At 51.8% G+C, this 20,000-nt stretch overlaps 1 non-coding gene across 1 annotated transcript; it reads right to left on the reverse strand.

Moving 5' to 3' along the window:
* Positions 1-3,593: 3,593 nt before the first annotated feature.
* On the reverse strand, positions 3,594-3,712 carry LOC131873802 (5S ribosomal RNA). The gene has a single exon (XR_009371692.1). It is a non-coding gene; the product is annotated as a 5S ribosomal RNA (ribosomal RNA).
* Positions 3,713-20,000: the final 16,288 nt, after the last annotated feature.

The raw sequence follows: 20,000 nt of genomic DNA on the forward strand, positions 1-20,000 counted from the left end.
CTCGCGTTCTGTTTTTTCATTATCTTTCAAAACGAAAATTTTAAAATCTCATTTTTTTTGCCTTTTCTGGAAATTAGTGAAGGCAGCGCATCAAAGGTGCACAACACTGGTGCGAACTCGGGACCGCTCCGATGTGTGCTCCAAGGTGCGGCGTGCACGAAGTCCGAGCCCAGTTTGCCCCGGGTGCGCACCTCGCATGCACCTTCGCTGGGGTGGGCACCTTGGTGTGCAGACCTTCGCTGGGTTGCGCGCCCTGGTGGGCACCATGGTGCACACCAAGGAGCGCTCTGAAGTGTGCTCCAAGGTGCGGCATGCATGAAGTCGGAGCCCGGTTTGCTCCGGGTGTACCTCGCGTGCACCTTTGCCGAGGTGGGCACCATGCAGTGCATGAAGTCAGAGCCCAGTTTGCCCCGGGCGCGCACCTCCGCCAGGGTGGGCACCTTGGTGTGCACAACTTGCCTGGGCTGCGCACCAGGGCGGGCTCAAGATGGCACCCGCGTTCCATTTTTTTCACTATCTTTCAAAACGGAAATTTTAAAATCTCATTTTTTTTGCCTTTTCTGGAAATTAGTGAAGGTAGCGCATCAAAGGTGCACAACGCTAGTACAAACTTGGGAGCGCTCTGATGTGTGCTCCAAGGTGTGGCATGTACGAAGTCGGAGCCCGGTTTGCCCCGGGTGCGCACCTCGCGTGCACCTTCACCGGGGTGGGCACCTTGGTGTGCAGACCTTGGCTGGGTTGCGCGCCCTAGTGGGCACCATGGTGCGCACCAAGGAGTGCTCCGAAGTGTGCTCCAAGGTGCGGCATGCACGAAGTCGGAGCCCGGTTTGCCTCGGGTGTGCACCTCCGCCAGGGTGGGCACCTTGGTGCGTACACCTTGCCTGGGCTGCGCACCAGGGCGGGCTCAAGATGGCACCCGCGTTCCGTTTTTTTCACTATCTTTCAAGACGGAAATTTAAAAATCTAGTTTTTTTTTGCCTTTTCTGGAAATTAGTGAAGGCAGCGCATCAAAGGTGCGCACCTCGCTGCCCACCTTGGTGTGCTCCGAGGTGCCCACCATGGTACACAACGCTGGTGCGAACCCGGGAGCGCCCCGATTTGTGCTCCAAGGTGCGGCGTGCACGAAGTCGGAGCCTGGTTTGCTCCGGGTGCGCACCTTGCGTGTACCTTCGCCGGGGTGGGCACCTTGGTGCGCACACCTTGGCTGGGTTGCGCGCCCTTGTGGGCACCATGGTGCGTACCAAGGAGCGCTCCGAAGTGTGCTCCAAGGTGTGGCGTGCACGAAGTCGGAGCCCGGTTTGCCCTGGGTGCGCACCTCGGGTGCGCACCTTGCTTGCACCTTCGCCGCGGTGGGCACCTTGGTTGGGTTGCTCGCCTTGGTGGGCACCATGGTACGCACCATGGCGTGCATGAAGTCGAAGCCCGGTTTGCCTCGGGTGCGCACCTCGCGTGCACCTTCGCCGGGGTGGGCACCTTGGTGCGCACACCTTGGCTGGGTTGTGTGCCCTTGTGGGCACCATGGCGCACACCAAGGAGCGCTCCGAAGTGTGCTCCAAGGTGCGGCATGCACGAAGTCAGAGCCCGGTTTGCCCTGGGTGCGCACCTCGGGTGCGCACCTTGCTTGCACCTTCACTGCGGTGGGCACCTTGGTTGGGTTGCGTGCCTTGGTGGGCACCATGGTGCACACCATGGCGTGCACGAAGTCGGAGCCCGGTTTGCCTCAGGTGCGCACCTCGCATGCACCTTCGCCAGGGTGGGCACCTCGGCTGGGTTGCGCGCCCTGGTGCGCACCAAGGAATGCTCCAAAGTGTGCTCCAAGGTGCGGCGTGCAGGAAGTCAGAGCTCGATTTGCGCCGGGTGCGCACCTCACGTGCACCTTCGCCGCGGTGGGCATCTTGGCTAGGTTGCGCACCTTAGTGGGCACCATGGCGTGCATGAAGTCGAAGCCCGGTTTGCCCGGGGTGCGCACCTCATGTGCACCTTTGCCGAGGTGGGCACCTCGGCTGGGTTGCACGCCCTGGTGGGCACCATGGTGTGCAACAAGGAGCACTCTCAAGTGTGCTCCAAGGTGCGGCATGCACGAAGTCAGAGCCTGATTTGCCCCGGGTGTGCACCTCGTGTGCACCTTCACCACGGTGGGCACCTTGGCTGGGTTGGGCACCATTGAGTGCTCTGAAGTGTGCTCCAAGGTGCGCACCATGGCCCTCCAAGGTGCGCAGCATGGCATGCACGAAGTCAGAGCCCGATTTGCCCCGGGTGCGCACCTCGCGTGCACCTTCACCAAGGTGGGCACGTCGGTGCACACACCTTCTCAATGTTCTTTTGCCTTTTCTGGAAATTGGTGAAGGCAATGCATCAAAGGTGCGCACCTCAGTGTGCTTCGAGGTGCGAACCCGAGAGCACTCTGAGGTGCGCATGAAGTGGAAAGTCGGGTTAATTGCCTTGTTTTCCCCAGGTGCGCTCCGAGGTGCGCAACATCGGTGCGCACCAAGGAGGGCTCCGAAGTGTGCTCCAAGGTGTGCACGATGGCGTGCAGGTCTGGTGCGCACGATTCGGAGCTCGGTTTGCCTGGGGTGCGCACACCTTGGCTGGGCTGCGCACCTTGGTGGGCGCCATGGTGCGCTCTGAGGTGCGCACCTTTTGTGCGCTCCAAGGTGCGCACAAAGTCAGAGCTCGGTTTGCCCCGGGTGCGCACCTTTGCCAGGGTGCGCACCTTGATGCGCACTCCTTGGCTGGGCTGCGCACCTTGGTGGGCGCCATGGTGCGCACCTTTTGTGTGCGCCAAGGTGCGCACGAAGTCGAAGCTCAATTTGTCCCGGGTGCGCACCTTGGTGGGCGCCATGGTGCACTCCGAGGTGCCCAAGATTGGTGCGCACCAAGGAGCGCTCCAAGGTGCGCAGGTGCACGCGAAGTCAAAATTTGGGTTAATTGTCTGGTTTCCCTCGGGTGTGCACCTTGTGTGCACCTTCGCCAGGGTGGGCGCCTTGGTGCGCACACCTTGGCTGGGCTGCGCACACCTTGGCACCCGCGTTTCCTTCATTTTTTAATTTTTTTTGACAATCTCTCAAGTGGGAAATTCTATAATCTCAACTTTTTTTGCCTTTTCAGGAAACTTTTGAATAGAGCGCATCATTGGTGCGCATCGAGGAGCGCTCCGAAGTGTGCTCCAAGGTGCGCACCTCTAGTGCGCTCCAAAGCTCTCTCCAGTTGCGTGCACTTGCCCCGAGCACGCACCTGGCCCCGCCCAGCTTCGCTCACCTGTCCCGGGCGTCTGGTGCAGAACCTTAGAGTAAGAAACATCACCATGCACCTTGGCCAACGTGCGTGACTCGACCGAGCGCGCACTGGCCGAGGTGCACACCGATTTCACTTGGGTGCACGCGCAGCACCTCGGGCGCACCAGGGTGCGTGCACAACGCCCGCGTTGCACCGTGGCCTGTGTGCTCAGGGCACCTCGGGTGCGCGCTCGGTGTCGCCCCCGCGTGTGTGGTAGTGCGGGCACCACACCCCGGCCCGGCCTAGCCCTGACAAGAACACAAATAGGCAAAAGGTTAATTCAAATAGCATTGCGATGCCCGGTGAAAATCTAAAAAAGGGTGCAACACCGGGACTTCCCGAGAGGTCACCCATCCCAGTACTACTCCGGCCCAAGCGCGCTTAACTGCAGAGTTCTGATGGGATCCGGTGCACTAACGCTGGTATGATCGCACCCGTTATGAGCTTGTCGCAGTGTGTACTTAGCAAACTGCGACCCACGTGCGAATCCACCCTGGCCACCCACCCCCGTCGAGGTGCACACCCTCCCTTGCCAAGTGCACCCCGTTCGCCAAGTGTGAACCCTGCCCGAGTGCGCGCACCTTGCTAGGGCATAGGGTGTGCACCCGTCCCGCCCTACGTGCGTGCACCTGGACGGGGCGTCGTGTGTGCCCCTGACCCGCCCAAGTGCATGCAGTGTCCCGTCTGCAACGCGGTGCCCACACACCACCTTGGGCGCAATGACCTACGCTCACATGTGGGCCGAGTGCACCTTGGTGAATGTTCGGGGTGCCTCGGGTGCACGCTCGATCTTGCCTCGGTGCACCAAGGCGCTCGGTTTGCCCCGGGTGCGCACTTGCTGCAAGGTGGGCACCCAAAATAGGGATCGAGCACCAAAAACAAGTTTCGGGATGCAAAATGGGACCCAAGGACCACAAATGCGTTCCAAGACCCATGATGGGTCCACGAGAACAAAAATGTGTTCCGAGACTTAATAAACAAATATTGCTTTTTAGGAGAAGAAACATGCTTTGATGCCCAAAACGAGAATCGACCCTGAAAAGGCCACAGGCCAAAAGTGGGATGCGAGACACTAAAAAATGGGACCCGAGGACCAAAATTGGGTTCCCAGGTCGAAGAAAGGGCAACCGGACAAGAAAGGACCTCTAAGGCTCGAAATGAGTCCCGACGACTAAAACTTGACAAGAAGCACCCATCAGGCACCCAACTCGACACCCATGGGATGCCGACCCACCCGAGCTTCCACCTAGCACACCTTGTCACCCACCCACCCTGGCACCCAACCTCGCACCCAACTTAGCACCTTTGAACCCACATTGGCACTCACCCAGACCCTGGCACCTTGGAACCCACATTGGCACTCACCTTGACCCTGGCACCCACCTTTGCACTCACCTTGGGACCCACCCTGGCTCCCACCTCGACACCCACCCAGACACCCACCTTGGTTCCTTGGCACCCACCTTGGATCCTTGGCACCCACCCCGACACCCACCTTGGCACGCAACTTGGCTACTTGCCACCCACCTTGGCTCCATGACGCCCACCCCGACAACCACCCCATGACCTACCCTGGCTAGGATTGGTGCACACCCACCCTGGTGCCCACCTTGGCACCCACCCTATGACCCACCTTAGCACGCACCTTAGTACCCACCCCGTGACCGACCTTGGCCAGGGTGGGTGCACACCCACCCTGGTGCCCACCTTGGCACCCACCCATCCTAGCACCCAGCCTGTGACCTGCCTTGGAACCCACCCTCGCACCTGTCTTGGCCAGTGTGGGTGCGCACCAATCCTGGCACCCATGTTGTGACACACCCTGTGACCCACGCACCCTAGCACCCACCTTGGCACCCACCTTGGAACCCAACCTAGCAACTTGGCACCCACCCCGTGACCCACCTTGGCATCTACCATAGCAGTTGCCCACTTGGCACCCACCTTGGAACCCAACTTGGCACCCACCTCGGCAGCCACCTTGACACTTGTGCACCCACCTTGCCACTCACCCTTGCATCGACCCATCCTAGCACCCACCCTGGCACCTTTGCACCCTAGCACTCACCCATCCTTGCACCCACCCACCCTGACACCCACCCTAGCACCTACCCACCCTTGCACCCACCCACCTTGGCACCCACCCATCGTACCACTCAACCTATCACCCACCTTCTCACCCACCTTGGCATCCACCTTAGCACCCACCCACACTGGCACCTTGGCACCCACCTCGGGCAAGGTGGGTGCACACCCACCCTGGCACCCAATTTAGAACCCACCGAGCATGTTACCCACATTGCCGCCCACCCTAGTACCCACCCTATGACCCACATTGGCATCCACACCCTAGCACCCAGGCACCCCAACACCCGTCTTGACACCCACCCTAGTACTGAACCTGTGACCCACCTTGGAACTCACCCTAGAACCCACCCACCCTGTGAACCACCTTGGCATCCACCTTAGCACCCACCCACCTTGGCACCCACTCTAGCATTCACCCATCCTAACACCCAACTTGTTACCCACCTTGGCACCCACCCTTGCGTCCACCTTGAAACCCACCCTAGCACCCACCCTAGCACCCACCCACCCAGGAGCCCACCTTAGCACCCAACCTAACACCCACGCATCCTGGCACCCAACCTATGACCCACCTTGGAACACACCCTAGTACCCACCTTTGAACCCACTATATCACCAACCCACCTTGGCACCCACCTTATGACCCTCTTTGGAATCCACCCTAGCACGCACCCACCATGGAGCGCACCCTAGCACCCACCCACCTCGGCACGCACCTCAACACCCACCTTGGTGTGCGCACTGCGCCAACCTCTCAAAGACCCTATGTGGTGCACTCCAAAGTGTACACCTTTGGTGCGCTCCAAGGTGCGCACCTTTGGTGCACACCGAAGTGTGCACCGAGGTGAGCACCAAAGTGCACTCCAGGGTGCACACCAAGGTGCGCACCTTTGGTGCGGTCAATGCAAATGAATTCAGAAGTTGGGGTCGATGTCCTAATCGCTGCTATAGACTACACGTATGAGAATCGAACAAATAGCTTTATATAGGGGAGGTGTTGCGTTTGATGGGTCGAGTCCCCTGGTTGTGTGCACTGCACCAACCTCAAAGACCCTGTCTTGTTTTAGAAGTTGAAAGTTGGGGTGGATGTCCTAATCATTGCTGCAGACTACGCATGTATGAGAATCAGACAAATAGCTTATATAGGGGAGGTGTTGCGTTCGGTGGGTTGACTCCCCTGGTTGTGCGCACTGCGCCAACCTCAAAGACCCTGCATTGCGGAAGAAGTCGGAAGTCAGATTTTGGTGAGCACCAAGGCGTGCACCTTTGATGCAGTCAACGCAGATGAATTCAAAAGTTGGGGTCGATGTCCTAATCATTGTTGCAGGCTACACATGTATGAGAATTAGACAAATAGCTTATATAGGGGAGCTGTTGGGTTTGATGGGTCAACTCCCTTGGTTGTGCGCATTACGCCAACCTCAAAGACCTTGTTTTCGTTAAGAAGTCAAAAGTTGGGGTCAATGTCCTAATGGCTCCTGCAGGGTACGCATGTATGAGAATCGAACAAATAGCTTATATAGGGGAGGTGTTGGGTTTGATGGGTCGAATCCCCTGGTTGTGCGCATTACATCAACCTGAAAGACCTTGTTTTCATTAAGAAGTCAAAAGTTGGGGTCGATGTCCTAATCGCTCCTGTAGACTACACATGTATGAGAATCAGACAAATAGCTTATATAGGGGAGGTGTTGGGTTTGATGGGTTGACTCCCCTAGTTGTTCGCATTACGCCAACCTCAAAGACCTTGTTTTCGTTTAGAAGCTGAAAGTTGGGGTCGATGTCCTAATCGCTTCTACAGGCTACGCATGTATGAGAATCAAACAAATAGCTTATATAGGGGAGGTGTTGGGTTTGATGGGTCGACTCCCCTGGTTGTGCGCATTGCGCCAACCTCAAAGACCCTGCATTGCGGATGAAGTCGAAAGTCAAAGTTTGGTGTACTACAAGGTGTGGTCGAAGGTGCTCACCTAGGTGTGCACTTGTGTGCACCTTTGGAGCGCACGAAAAGTGTCGTCCAAAAGTGCGCACCTTTGGAGTGCACAAAAGTGCGCTCCAAAGGTGTGCACCTTTGGAGAGCACAAAAGTGCCCTCCAAAAGTGCGCACCTTTGGAGCGCACAAAAGTGCCCTCCAAAAGTGCGCACTTTTGGAGAGCACAAAAGTGCCCTCCAAAAGTGCGCACCTTTGGAGCGCACTTTGGTGTGCCTCGGTCATTGCAGGTGAGTTCGGAAGTTGGGGTCGATGTCCTGATCGTAGGTGCAAACTACACAGGTGTGGGAATCGGACAAATAGCTTATGTAGGGGAGGTGTATGCTTCAATGGGTCGACTCCCCAGGATGAGCGCAGCGCGCCAACCTCAAAGACCCTACGGTATGGATGAAGTCGGAAGTTGGGTCCGATGACCGATTCGATTAGTAGGTATGCTCATGAGGTTGGAATTTGGGTCCGATGACCTGCCATGTGCAGGAAGGCGAATGTTGGCACTGTGCGTTGCAAGGTGCCCACCAAGGCATTGGTGCAGTCTTTTTAGTCAAGTTCGGAAGTTGGGGTTGATGTCCTGATCGGAGGTGCAAACTACACAGGTGTGGGAATCGGACAAATAGCTTATATAGGGGAGGTGTATGCTTCGTTGGGTCGACTCCCCGGGTTGAGCGCACCACGCCAACCTCAAAGACCCTACGGTATCGATGAAGTCGGAAGTTGGGTCCGATGATCGATTCGATATGTAGGCATACTCGCGAGGTCAGAATTTGGGTCCGATGACCTGCCATGTGCAGGAAGGCGAATGTTGGCACTGTGCATTGCAAGGTGCGCACTAAGGCACTGGTTCGGTCATTGTAGGGGAGTTCGGAAGTTGGGGTCGATGTCCTGATCAGAGGTGCAAACTACACAGGTGTGGGAATCAGACAAATAGCTTATATAGGGGAGGTGTATGCTTCGATGGGTCGACTCCCTGGGTTGAGCGCACCGTGCCAACCTCAAAGACCCTACTGTATGGATAAAGTCGGAAGTTGGGTCCGATGACCGATTCGATTAGTAGGTATGCTCATGAGGTCAGAATTTGGGTCCGATGACCTGCCATGTGCAAGAAGGTGAATGTTGGTATGCTCATGAAGTTGCAAGTTGGGTCCGATGACCGATTCGATACGTAGGCATACTCGTGAGGTCAGAATTTGTGTCTGATGACCTGCCATGCGCAGGAAGGCAGAATTTTGGTCCGATGACCGAGTTGATGGCGTGCCATGTGCAGAAAGGCGGAATTTGGGTCCGATGACCGAGTTGATGTTGATGGCCCGCCATGTGCAGGAAGGTGGAATTTGGGTCCGATGACTGAGTTGATGGCGTGCCATGCGCAGAAAGGCGGAATTTGGGTCCGATGATCGAGTTGATGTTGATGGCCCGCCATGCGCAGGAAGGCGGAATTTGGGTCCGATGACCGAGTTGAAGGCGTGCCATATGCAGAAAGGCGGAGTTTGGGTCCGATGACCGAGTTGATGTTGATGGCTCGCCATGCGCAGGAAGGCAGAATTTGGGTCCGATGACCTAACATACGCATGGAGTCCGACTAGGGGGCCGATGTTCGATTCAATGACTTGCATTGTGGATAAAGTCGGAAGTTGTGGTCTTTGACCCGATTCGATGACCAGACTTCAGCTATTTGAGAATCGGACAAATAACTTATATAGGGGAGGTATTATTCTTGAGCATCCTCCCCCCATGCCCGTTTATGTCGATTGATGCTGGTGGTCGACTGGTTGGAGCGCTTGGATGCAAAAATCTTGCACCAGGATTTATCGATTGTGATGGACACGACAAGTCTCCTGATTGCTATGTAGGAGCTCATCGGGAATCTCTATGCGGCCTCGGTATGGACTCGACCTGTGGAATGGTTCGGCAATGGTAGTCACTCCAACATGTCCTTGCAGTGGCCACGGAGGTGATTTGACTAGAGCTCCAGTCTAGCTTTTGGGTTGCTTGGCGGACTGGTATAGCCGCGATCGAGTTCTGGCCATGAACGTTTTAGATAGCTCTTGGGCTTTCTGGGATGAAAGTCGGAAGTTTGGGCTGTTGTCTGATTTGATGACCATTCTTCGGATGTGTGAGAATCAGACAAATAACTTATATAGGGAACTGTGTTGTCTCACGCAGCCCCCTCTATGCCCCTCTATCTCGATCGATGTTGGTGCTTGAAAGGGTTGGGATCGCTCAGATTTATAAATGTGCACCACCATTTGTTGAGTGTGAGGGACGCGACAGGTCTCCTAAATGCTATGTAGGACTCTCTGAGAATCTCTATCCGACCTCGACACAGACTCATCTTGCTAAATGGTTTGGCACTGGTAGTCGATCCAACACGTCCTTGTTGTGGTCGCCTAGGCGATTCGATTCGAGCCCCCGTCTAGCTTTTGGGTTGCTTGGCGGATTTTGCCCTATCCGCAAGTGAGCTCGGTCCCTAAATGTTCGAGAAACCCAATTGCTATGCACCGACTCTCTTTCTTGCGAGCCTCCATCTAGCTTTTGGGTCTCTATGGAATGGAAGTCAGAATCTGGGACCATTGTTTGATTCGACGAGGCAAACTATGGTTGTGCGAGAATCGGACAAATAACTTATATAGGGGAGGTGTTGACTGGGGCATTCTCCCCCATGCCCCTCTAACTTGACCAATGCTGGCGCTCGAACGGTGGTAGTGCTCGGATTTTCATTGAGCACTAGCATTGGTTGATTTAGAGGAGCATGCGAGATTCCCGAATGCTATGCGAGGGCTCTAACGGAAATGCCTATTGGTTTCAGTATGGATGTAATTGCGAGAGTGGTTTGGCAAAGGTAGTCATTCCAATGCGTCCATGTCGTGGCCAAATCAATAATTCGATTTGAGCCCTTGTATAGCATTTGGGTCTCTCGATGTGATTCCGCATTCCAGTCCCTTTGGGCATTGCTTGAGCCGCATCCCAGGGGGTTCCCTTCCCAATAATCTGCCTCGCAACCCGATTGCTATGCGCTGAGACTCCTCAGCTGCCTCGAAACTATCTGTGTATCAGATGCATCACGGGATAAGGGGTTGGCAATGGTAGTCACCCCAAGCGCGTCTGATGCTTGGACCATTCCGAGGTGGCCCTGAAGCCTCTTCCGTCTAGCTGTTGGGTCCTTCTCGCCGCATCCCTCACCTCGCACCCCGATTGCTATGCGGTGAGGCTCCTCGGCCGCCTTGGAACTATCTGTGTATCGTACGCATCGTGGGATAAGGGCTTGTCACTAGTAGTCGCCCCAAGTGCGTTCGATGCTTGGACCATTCCGTGGTGGCCCTGAAGCCTCTTCCATCTAGCAGTTGGGTCTTTCTCGCTGCATCCCTCACCTCGCACCTCGATTGCTATGCAGTGAGGCTCCTTGGCCGCCTTGGAACTATCTGTGTATCGGATGCATCGCAGGATAAGGGGTTGTCACTGGTAGTCGCCCCAAGCGTGTCTGATGCTTGGACCATTCCGAGGCAGACCTGAAGCCTCTTCCATCCAGTCGTTGGGGCTTTCTTGCCTCATCCCTCACCTCGTACCCCGATTGTTATGCTGTGAGGCTCCTTGGCCACCTTGGAACTATTTGTGTATCAGACGCATCGCGGGATAAGGGGTTGGCACTGGTAGTCGCCCCAAGCACGTCCGATGCTTGGACCATTTCGAGGCGGCCCTGAAGCCTCTTCCATCTAGCCATTGGGGCCATCTTGCCGCATCCCCCGCCTTGCACCCTGATTGCTATGCGGTGAGGCTCCTCGGCCGCCTTGGAACTATCTGTGTATCGGACGCATCGCGGGATAGGGGGTTGGCACTAGTAGTCGCCCAAAGTGCATCCGATGCTTGGACTATTCTGAGGCGGCCTTGCAGCCTCTTCCATCTAGCCTTTGGGGCCATCTCGCCGCATCCCCCACCTCGCACCCTGATTGCTATGCGGTGAGGCTCCTTGGCCGCCTTGGAACTATCTTCATATCGGACACATCTCAGGATAAGGGGTTGTCACTGGTAGTCACCCCAAGCACGTCCGATGCTTGGATTATTTCGAGGCGGCCCTGCAACCTCTTCCGTCTAGCTATTGGGGCCATCTCCCCGCATCCGCCACCTCGCACCCCGATTGCTATGCGGTGAGGCTCCTCAGCTGCCTTGGAACTATCTTCGTATCGGACACATCGCGGGATAAGGGGTTGGCACTGGTTGTCACCCCAAGTGCGTCCGATGCTTGGACCATTCCAAGGCGGCCCTGAAGCCTCTTCCATCGAGCCGTTGGAGCCTTCTCGCCGCATCCCTCGCCTCGCACCCCCAATTGCTATGCAGTGAGGCTCCTCGGCCGCCTTGGAACCATCTTTGTATCGAACTCATCGCGGGATAAGGGGTTGGCACTGATAATCGCCCCAAGCGCGTCCAATGCTTGGACCATTCTGAGGTGGCCTTGAAGCCTCTTCCGTCTAGCTGTTGGGGCCTTCTCGCCCCATCCCTCGCCTCGCACCCTGATTGCTATGCGGTGAGGCTCCTTGGCCACCTTGGAATCATCTGTGTATCAGATGCATCGCGGGATAAGGGGTTGGCACTGGTAGTCGCCCCAAGTGCGTCTGATGCTTGGACCATTCCGAGGCAGCCCTGAAGCCTCTTCCGTCTAGCCGTTGGGGATTTCTCATCCCATCCCTCGCCTCGCACCCCTATTGATATGCGGTGAGGCTCCTTGGCCACCTCGAAACTATCTGTGTATCAGACGCATCGTGGGATAAGGGGTTGGCACTGGTAGTCACCCCAAGCACATCCGATGCTTGGACCATTCCGAGGCGGCCCTGAAGCCTCTTCTGTCTAGCCGTTGGGGCCTTCTCATCCCATCCCTCGCCTCGCACCTCGATTTCTATGCTGTGAGGCTCCTCGGCCGCCTTAGAACTATCTGTGTATCGGACGCATCGCGGGATAAGGGGTTGGCACTGGTAGTCGCCCCAAGCGCATCCAATGCTCAGACCATTCCAAGGCGGCCCTGCAACCTCTTCCGTCTAGCTATTGGGGACTTCTCGCCGCATCCATCGCCTCACACCCCGATTGGTATGCGGTGAGGCTCCTCGGCTGCCTCAGAACTATCTCTGTGTTGGACGCATTGCGGGATAAGGGGTTGGCACTGGTAGTCGCCCCAATCATGTCCGATGCTTGGACCATTCCAAGGTGGCCCTGTAGCCTCTTCCGTTTAGCCGTCGGGGCCTTCCCGCCGCATCCCTCGCCTCGCATCCCAATTCCTATGTGGTGAGTCTTCTCGGCTGCCGTGGAACTATATTTATTATCGCTACTGCATCCCTCAGCTTGTAACCTCCTCGACCTCCTTGGAATGTTCTCTTTGTCGGACGCGTCGCGGGATAAGGGGTTGGCATTGGTAGTCACCCCAAGCGCGCTCGATGCATAGACCACTCCGAGTCGACCTTGCTTGCAGCCTCTCACATGCATAGACCTCTCTGAGTCGACCCTGCAGCCTCTCACGTTTAGCCTTTGGAATCTTGCCTCACAACATGATTTCTATCCTTGCTACATCCCTTGCCTCGAGCCCTGATTGCTTTCTTGGCTGCATCCCTCCTCTCCTCACAGCCCGGTTGTCATCACTGCTCCATTCGTCGCTTCATGCATCTGGCTGCTGGGCCCTTCCCACCACACCGTTCGCTGTACACCTCGATTGCTATCTCTACTGCATCACACACCCCGATTGCTATCTCTGCTACATCCCTCAGCTCTCACTTCTACATCCTTCACCTCACACCTTGATTGCTATCAATGCTGCATCCGTCACCTCACACCCCGATTGCTATGCGGGGAGGCTCCTTGGCCGCCTTGGAAATTTCTTTGTGTCGGATGCTCCATGGGATAAGGAGTTGGCACTGGTAGTCGCCCCAAGTGCGCCCGATTCTTAGACTGCTTCGAGGTGACCTCGTAGCCTCTTTCATCCAGGCTTCCTAACTTCAACGCCCTTTTTACACCTCGATTGCTATGCGCGGGCTCGTTGGCGTCTATCACCTCTCTGCGAAGAGTGGCACGATGATTGTTGGGATAAATCATAGCAGTCCGATCTCTGGCCTTGGGCCATTGTGAGGGCTGATCGATTTCTTGTGCGCATCTCGTGTTCACCCAGTAACAGACTCGACGACTTGTAATCGATCTTGTTCCTGATTGTTCCTGGAGGTAGTCTTCAAAACTCTTGGATTTGACCTGTCACTCGAACTGTCCTCTTCTGAGGATGCTTGTGTGTGTGTGCTTGTGCCATTTCCTTGGTGGTATTAACGAGATATTAAAGAGCGGAGTGAGCACCTCGCCCAGCTATGTTTGGGGCTCTCACTCCCTTACCCGGTGTGCGACCGCTTTGCACGTAGGTTGCGGAGCATCGTGACTCTTTCGATGTTTGGTTGTTGTCTTCCGATGATGCGTTGGTCCCGAAGTGCATGTTACTAGCATTTCTGCCATTGTTCTCGATCTTTGGCACGTTCCTTCATTGCAATTGGATATATATCTCCATTTATACACGCAGGCTTCTCCCGCCTATTCAGCGCTGTCCCACTCTCAGCACTCTCGTGGTCTCCTTGGCTTCTCTCTCCCATGAGCGAGATCTCTTCTCGAGTCTTTTCCATGTCCCATGGAGGTTGCCTTTCAAAATTCGGGCACACAAACGTGACCAGATAAGAGCGGAATTGCCTATGAGGAGAAGCTCTCCTTAGGGAGCAGCAATGCCGAGTGTTTTGATAGAGGGTAGAGGGGGCGTTGTTTGGGCGGTTGCACAAAAGAGTGCTATGGTTGCACTGAAGGTTGCTTCTTCATCTCCGACGAACTCTTCGAGGCAAAAAAGCTTGTTTACGGGGTCGAGGTGGGACTGTTCGTGCGAGTTGGGCCACCAAAAGTGCGTAGGGGGCATATACCTGGGAAATGGATGTCTCTGAGTGGCCTTACTCAGTCGCGTGCACGGTGCGTTCTCTAATGGCAGGACTATCATGAGCATGTGCAGTTTGGATGTTTTCGGGTAAAGGGTTCCATACGGGATGTTCTTCCCAGGCTCCTATGAACCGAGACTCTGCATCATCATGCTCTGGCTCCTGTGGGTGCTTCATGCTTCCTCGAGCTATTTGTCATGGGCGATTAAGGCCGAGGCCTTCCTTTGAGAGGGGAATTGTTCAGGTTGGTCAAGGCGGGATTGTTCCTACGGGGTGCACCACCAAAAGTGCGTAGGGGGCATATGCCTAGGAAATGGATGTCTCTGAGTGGCCTTACTCGGTCGCGTGCACGGTGCACTCTCTCATGGCATGACTGTTGCGAGCATCGACAGTGCAGTGGTTTTCGGGTAACCGGGTTCCATACAGGATGTTCTTCCTGTTATCACTGATTAAAATTGGGTTTTTCTTTTCCCATGATTGGCTATGGTATGTTGAAATTTTCGAGTAGGGTGTAATTCCAAGTGCTTTAGCTTTGTTCTAGACATTAATGGTTTAAGGGTTTTTTATTTTAGATCCTATCTTATTTGTTTTAAACCCTCTAGTTTCTAATCTGTCGTTACTTTATTCACTTAAGTTATGGGTCGTGGGGTCGTATGAAGTGTCCCCCCTTGTTATTTGCCTAGGCGGTTACGTTGATCAATTGAAAATTTTTATGCCTTGTATGTTTTTCTTCTAAAGTTGTCGGGCCCAGTAACTAGTGCGCATCTCATGGATGGATCCACGGCTCGCGCTATTTTGCTAGGCGAAGTTGCATGTAGTTTAAGACCAGCGAAGTCGCAAAAACCACATGGCATGCCACGTAGATGGTCCAGCTGGTTGTTGATAGTGAGTAAAATGGCGGCACATGGCACAGGTCACAACAGTCAGTGGTTCAGGACTAAAGGCTGAAAGGTAGGCCCCGGAGGTGAGTCAGGTTGTAGGTGGAGATGACCTGGCAGGTACAACTGTTAACAATTTATTGAAGCCCTGTAGTTTTCTTTTGACAAATAAGAAGGCAACAAATCAGCGCCAAATGTGACAGGGCGCCAGGTGTTCACAACGAGTTAGTGGGCCCACCCCTCCTAAGAGCCTTTTCAGAGGATTAAACACCGATCAACTTCAGAGATGATCCGATGGCCCACATTATTTCGCAAGGGTAAAGTACTCACTCCTTATGCCCACGAAATAGCGAGAGTAAACAAGAACCATCTACGTGTCATGATGATGACCTGGACGATAGAGCTATTGAGACGAAAGTGGGGCCCCTGTGGTTTCCTTTTGGCAAATGACAGAGTGATAAATCAGCTCCGCAGGTGAATGGATGCCATGTGTTTATGATGAGTCAGTGGGCCCACCCCTCCTGAGAGCCTTTTCAAAGGATTAAATGCCAATCAGCTTATGAGATGATCCAATGGTCGGCGTTATTTCGCAAGGGTAAAGTGCTCACACTTTATGCCCGCGAAATAGCGAGAATGAACGAGAACCGTCCACGTGTCATGATGATGACCTGGACGATAGAGCTGTTGAGATGAAAGTGGGGCCCCCATGGTTTTCTTTTGGCAAATGACAGAGCGACAAATCAGTGCTGAATGTGACAGGGCACCAGGTGTTTACGATGAGTCAGCGGGCCCACCCCTCCTGAGAGCCGTTTCAAAAGATTAAATGCCGATCAACTTCAGAGATGATCCGATGGCCCGCGCTATTTCACAAGGGTAAAGTGATCACTCCTTATGCCTGTGAAATAGCGAGAGTAAACGAGAACCATCCATGTGTCATGATGACACGTGGTCTAAGAAGAAAGAATGGGCCCGCCAAGGTGGAAACGTCGGTATAAAAGGAAAGACACGCGGCTAGTATCAAGTAGAATGCGAAGGGAATTTCAAGGCCAATGATTCGACACCACGTGGTATTATGCAGCCAATAAAAAAGTGGGACCCAGAAAAAGGCCAAAGCCATCAGTTAATCTAACACTCGATCAAGTTTCGTTTGATTGAACGGTTGGCGCTATTTCGCAGGACTAAGCTGCTCGATAGTTATGCTTCGCGAAGTTGCAAAAGAGCAAAATGGAACACTTGCAGGAATGTTGTGACCCGTTGGAGTGAAAAATATGAATTCTCGTATGAATTCAATTTCGAAGGGACGGCCGGAGCATGCGGAATCAATGTTATAGTTAAGGCCCTGAGTACAAATATTTGATTTCCTAACTACCAAGTGAAGATATCTTTTAAAAGATTTTGCAGAAGAGCAGACGCAGAGTTATTTTCTTCAGATATAGAGCAAGTCGGTTCAGTTGCAGAAAAAATTCCTTCAAGTAAAGATCAGGTTCTCTCATATTTTTGTAGCAATTTTTGTGTGGTGTTCTAAGTAAGATAATTCTTTTGTTGCAGGATTGTTTAAGAGTGATATTCATTTTCTTGCATTTTCAAAATGGCTCCTAAAAGGGAATTTTCCGGCAAGGTTAACTATTTAGAAAGAAGTGTATGTGATGATTTTTTAGAAAAGTTGACATTATCAACCTATCAGGCATCAAAGGCCAAAGAGTTAGTGCCCAGGGCTCCCCGTTTGAAGATAGGAGAAGGATTGTATGACAAAGGTAATTGGCTGAGAGACCCATAGGTTGGACTGTCTGGATTGGGGTTGTTTAAAGTTGGATTTGGAATGAGAAATTCTCCTACCCCTCAAAATAGTATCTGGGAACTAGATGTTGGGAAATTAGTAGTCCCAGGGGTATTCATGGATACAGACCTGCTAACCCAAATGGCATTAAATTATGATCTAGTCACAAGATGCATCCGGGATGTAAATGGGAAAACCCTTGTGGAAATTAATGCTGAAGAATTTAGGACAGCATTTGGACTTAATGAGTTCACAAACTTCTTGGAACCTATAAATTTCATAGCATTAGCCCAAGTTTACGGTGCACAGAGGAGTCATCTCAGGAATGGGCCTCTCAAGGAACGTTTTGTGAAAATAGGAGGGTTAACAGTTGTAGGACCCAACACACAAGAGCCCTTCTCATTAAGTATGTTTACCCTGAGGGCTAAAGGAATGTATTGGGCACTTTGTCAAGTTCTAGGAGAGGATGCTGAAGCAAATATGCCGAATCATTACTTGCTAATGATTGCCCAGATTCTGAATCCTTCTCTTGCTATCACATTTGATTTTGCCTCTTTCATTGCCGATGCTATCCATGGAGGGTTGATAGGAATAAAGAATGGAAAGGTGGAGAGATCTTTCAGATGGTATTCACTCTTGATGCACCTTTTTCTATTCAAAGGTGGTGATTATTTCGCCAGTGGACTAGACCTGGTTAAGGAGAAGGAAGGAGAAAAAATGCCAGTACAATTATGGAGTACTGTGTTGTCATGGGACAGAGAGGATGCTAGTTTCTTAAAGTTTGATAAATATTTTGCATCCAAAATAAGGACTCTCCTCTGCTCTGATAACCCAAGAGTCCCCAAGGTTCTTTTGGAATTCATAAGGCCAAAAGAATTCGCAGAGAACATCAAAATTGTTCATAACTGGGGCGACATTTATTTATATCCAGTCTCCACAGTTTTCAGAGTTTTTGGTTTCAGGGGTACTCCATTTTTGTTACCTTACCAGGTCCCTCTCAAAGTGGGAATAGCGGAGATCCTTAGGCAAATTGGTGGCCTACAAGAGGCATAGTTGACAGGTAGAGGTAAAGGGACTATTTTCCCTGCAGCTACCATAGCCCACCAATTCGTAATAACAAAGGGAGGCTGGAATTGCTTTGAGGATTTCCTCAAACCTTATCAATTTTAGTATAAGTGTTTGTTAGCTTTTCTCTTTAAGAGAGGAATTAAATACGCGGGATCACTCATACCAGTAAATTCTTTGGGAGGAACTTTGAATTTTGAGGACCATAGCTTAGTTTGGAATTTTGAGGACCATAGCTTAGTTTGGAATGCGATTAGGCACTCAGTTCCTAGGACAATAGATGAAAACATTAGTCTAATTGACATAGATCAAATTAATGCATCTGACTCTGAAGAAAACTTCCCTGATGAGGATAAGATGTCTCAAGAGATCGAAGATTTGAATAAAAGAGTCCATCATTTAATCTCCCTAAGAGCCCAGAAGGAGGCAAATAAGGAGAAGGAAATCAAAGCCAAGTTAATGGAAAGAGTTAGGCTTCTTAGACAGATAGATGATCTTGAAATGCTTGCTAAAGAAAAGGAAAAAAGTGATGAGGAAAGCCCTGTGATTAGGGAAATCCTAATCCATAAAAATAGACAAGCTTGTAAGTCAGTAGCCCAGCCAATTAGGGAAGTATTTAATGACTCCCAGCTTCCTAAAGCTAATTTAGATAAAGGAAAATAGAAATGGGTAGATGATGGAGTAGAATCTAAAACTGTAGAAGAGATTTCTCATAGGATTCTAGCACATGAGAGAGAGATGGAAAGGATGAGGAAGGAAAAGGAAGACCTCCAAATGGAACTAGAAAAGGTTGAGTTGGAAGCAGCGAATCAGGAAGTTAAAAGAAAGATTAATTACTTAAAGGCTCCCCCTATTACATTCCCATCGGAAGATCTTAGCAAGCCTAATCCCCAACACATTTCCGCTCCTCAGGTCAATACTCAACCTGCAGTACATGCTAATATTGCCTCAGTAAGTCAAATACCCTTGAATAAACAGTACACCCAAGTACCTCAATCTCCAATCCCAAAAGCTAAAATGACCATGGGAAATAATAGTGCTATTGCCCCTTTTCAAAGAAGGCCAATTAATCTAGAACAATATAGGCAATTGTTTTTTGATGGGATCCCAGGATATCCAAATCATGTTCCTACTGAGCTAAGAGACAGACTCCATAAGTTTGCTGGGAACAATGCAATTAGTGCTGAGGAACATCTAAAATCTTTTGGGGATTTAATAAATGATTATGAGATAGCAAATGAAGATGTTATTATGAAGTTGTTTGTTCAATCTCTGGTTGATGATGCAAGAGATTGGTACAGAGGTCTTCCAGTAAATAGCATAGGTTCATGGGATGATTTTAAAAATTGTTTTCAAGAACAGTATGGTGACAAGACTAATGTGAGTTTCATGCTGAATGAGTTCAATAATATTAGAAAATCTGAAAATGAAATAGTCACTGATTTCAATGCCAGATTCTAGAAAGCTATGCACAGATTGTATCAAGTGATGAGGCTAGATGATAACATGTGTCTTAATACATACTACAATGCATTTGATTCCAAAATGGCCTATATTTTGAGAGATAAAAATCCTCATAACTTGAGGGATGCTTTTAGAATTGCTATAAATGTAGAAAGTAATAGAAAAGCATCTGGAAAATTAGGAAGAAGGACAGATGGTAGATTATGGCATGAAACCAAACAACAACCTAACAAAGTTGCTAAAGAGGATGATAAAATGGAAAACTGGTTACTGCTATGAAAGATTTGACTGCCAAGGTTAGCAAAAATGATAAGCCCCATTATAACGGGCAAGATAGACCTCCTAGATTACATGATATGCCATACAATACAAATTGGAAGGATGGTAAACCCCAAATTGAGAAGCCCAAAATTGCCCAAAGTCAAGATACACCGGATCCATTGAAAGGGAAAACTGTTAACAATATAGAAAATACTCCTTGGTATATTGCTTGTGATGGACCACATTCTCCTCATCAGTGTGCAGTGGCTCAA

The sequence above is a fragment of the Cryptomeria japonica genome, chromosome 2 (genome assembly GCF_030272615.1).
Source record: "Cryptomeria japonica chromosome 2, Sugi_1.0, whole genome shotgun sequence".
NCBI lineage: Eukaryota > Viridiplantae > Streptophyta > Pinopsida > Cupressales > Cupressaceae > Cryptomeria > Cryptomeria japonica.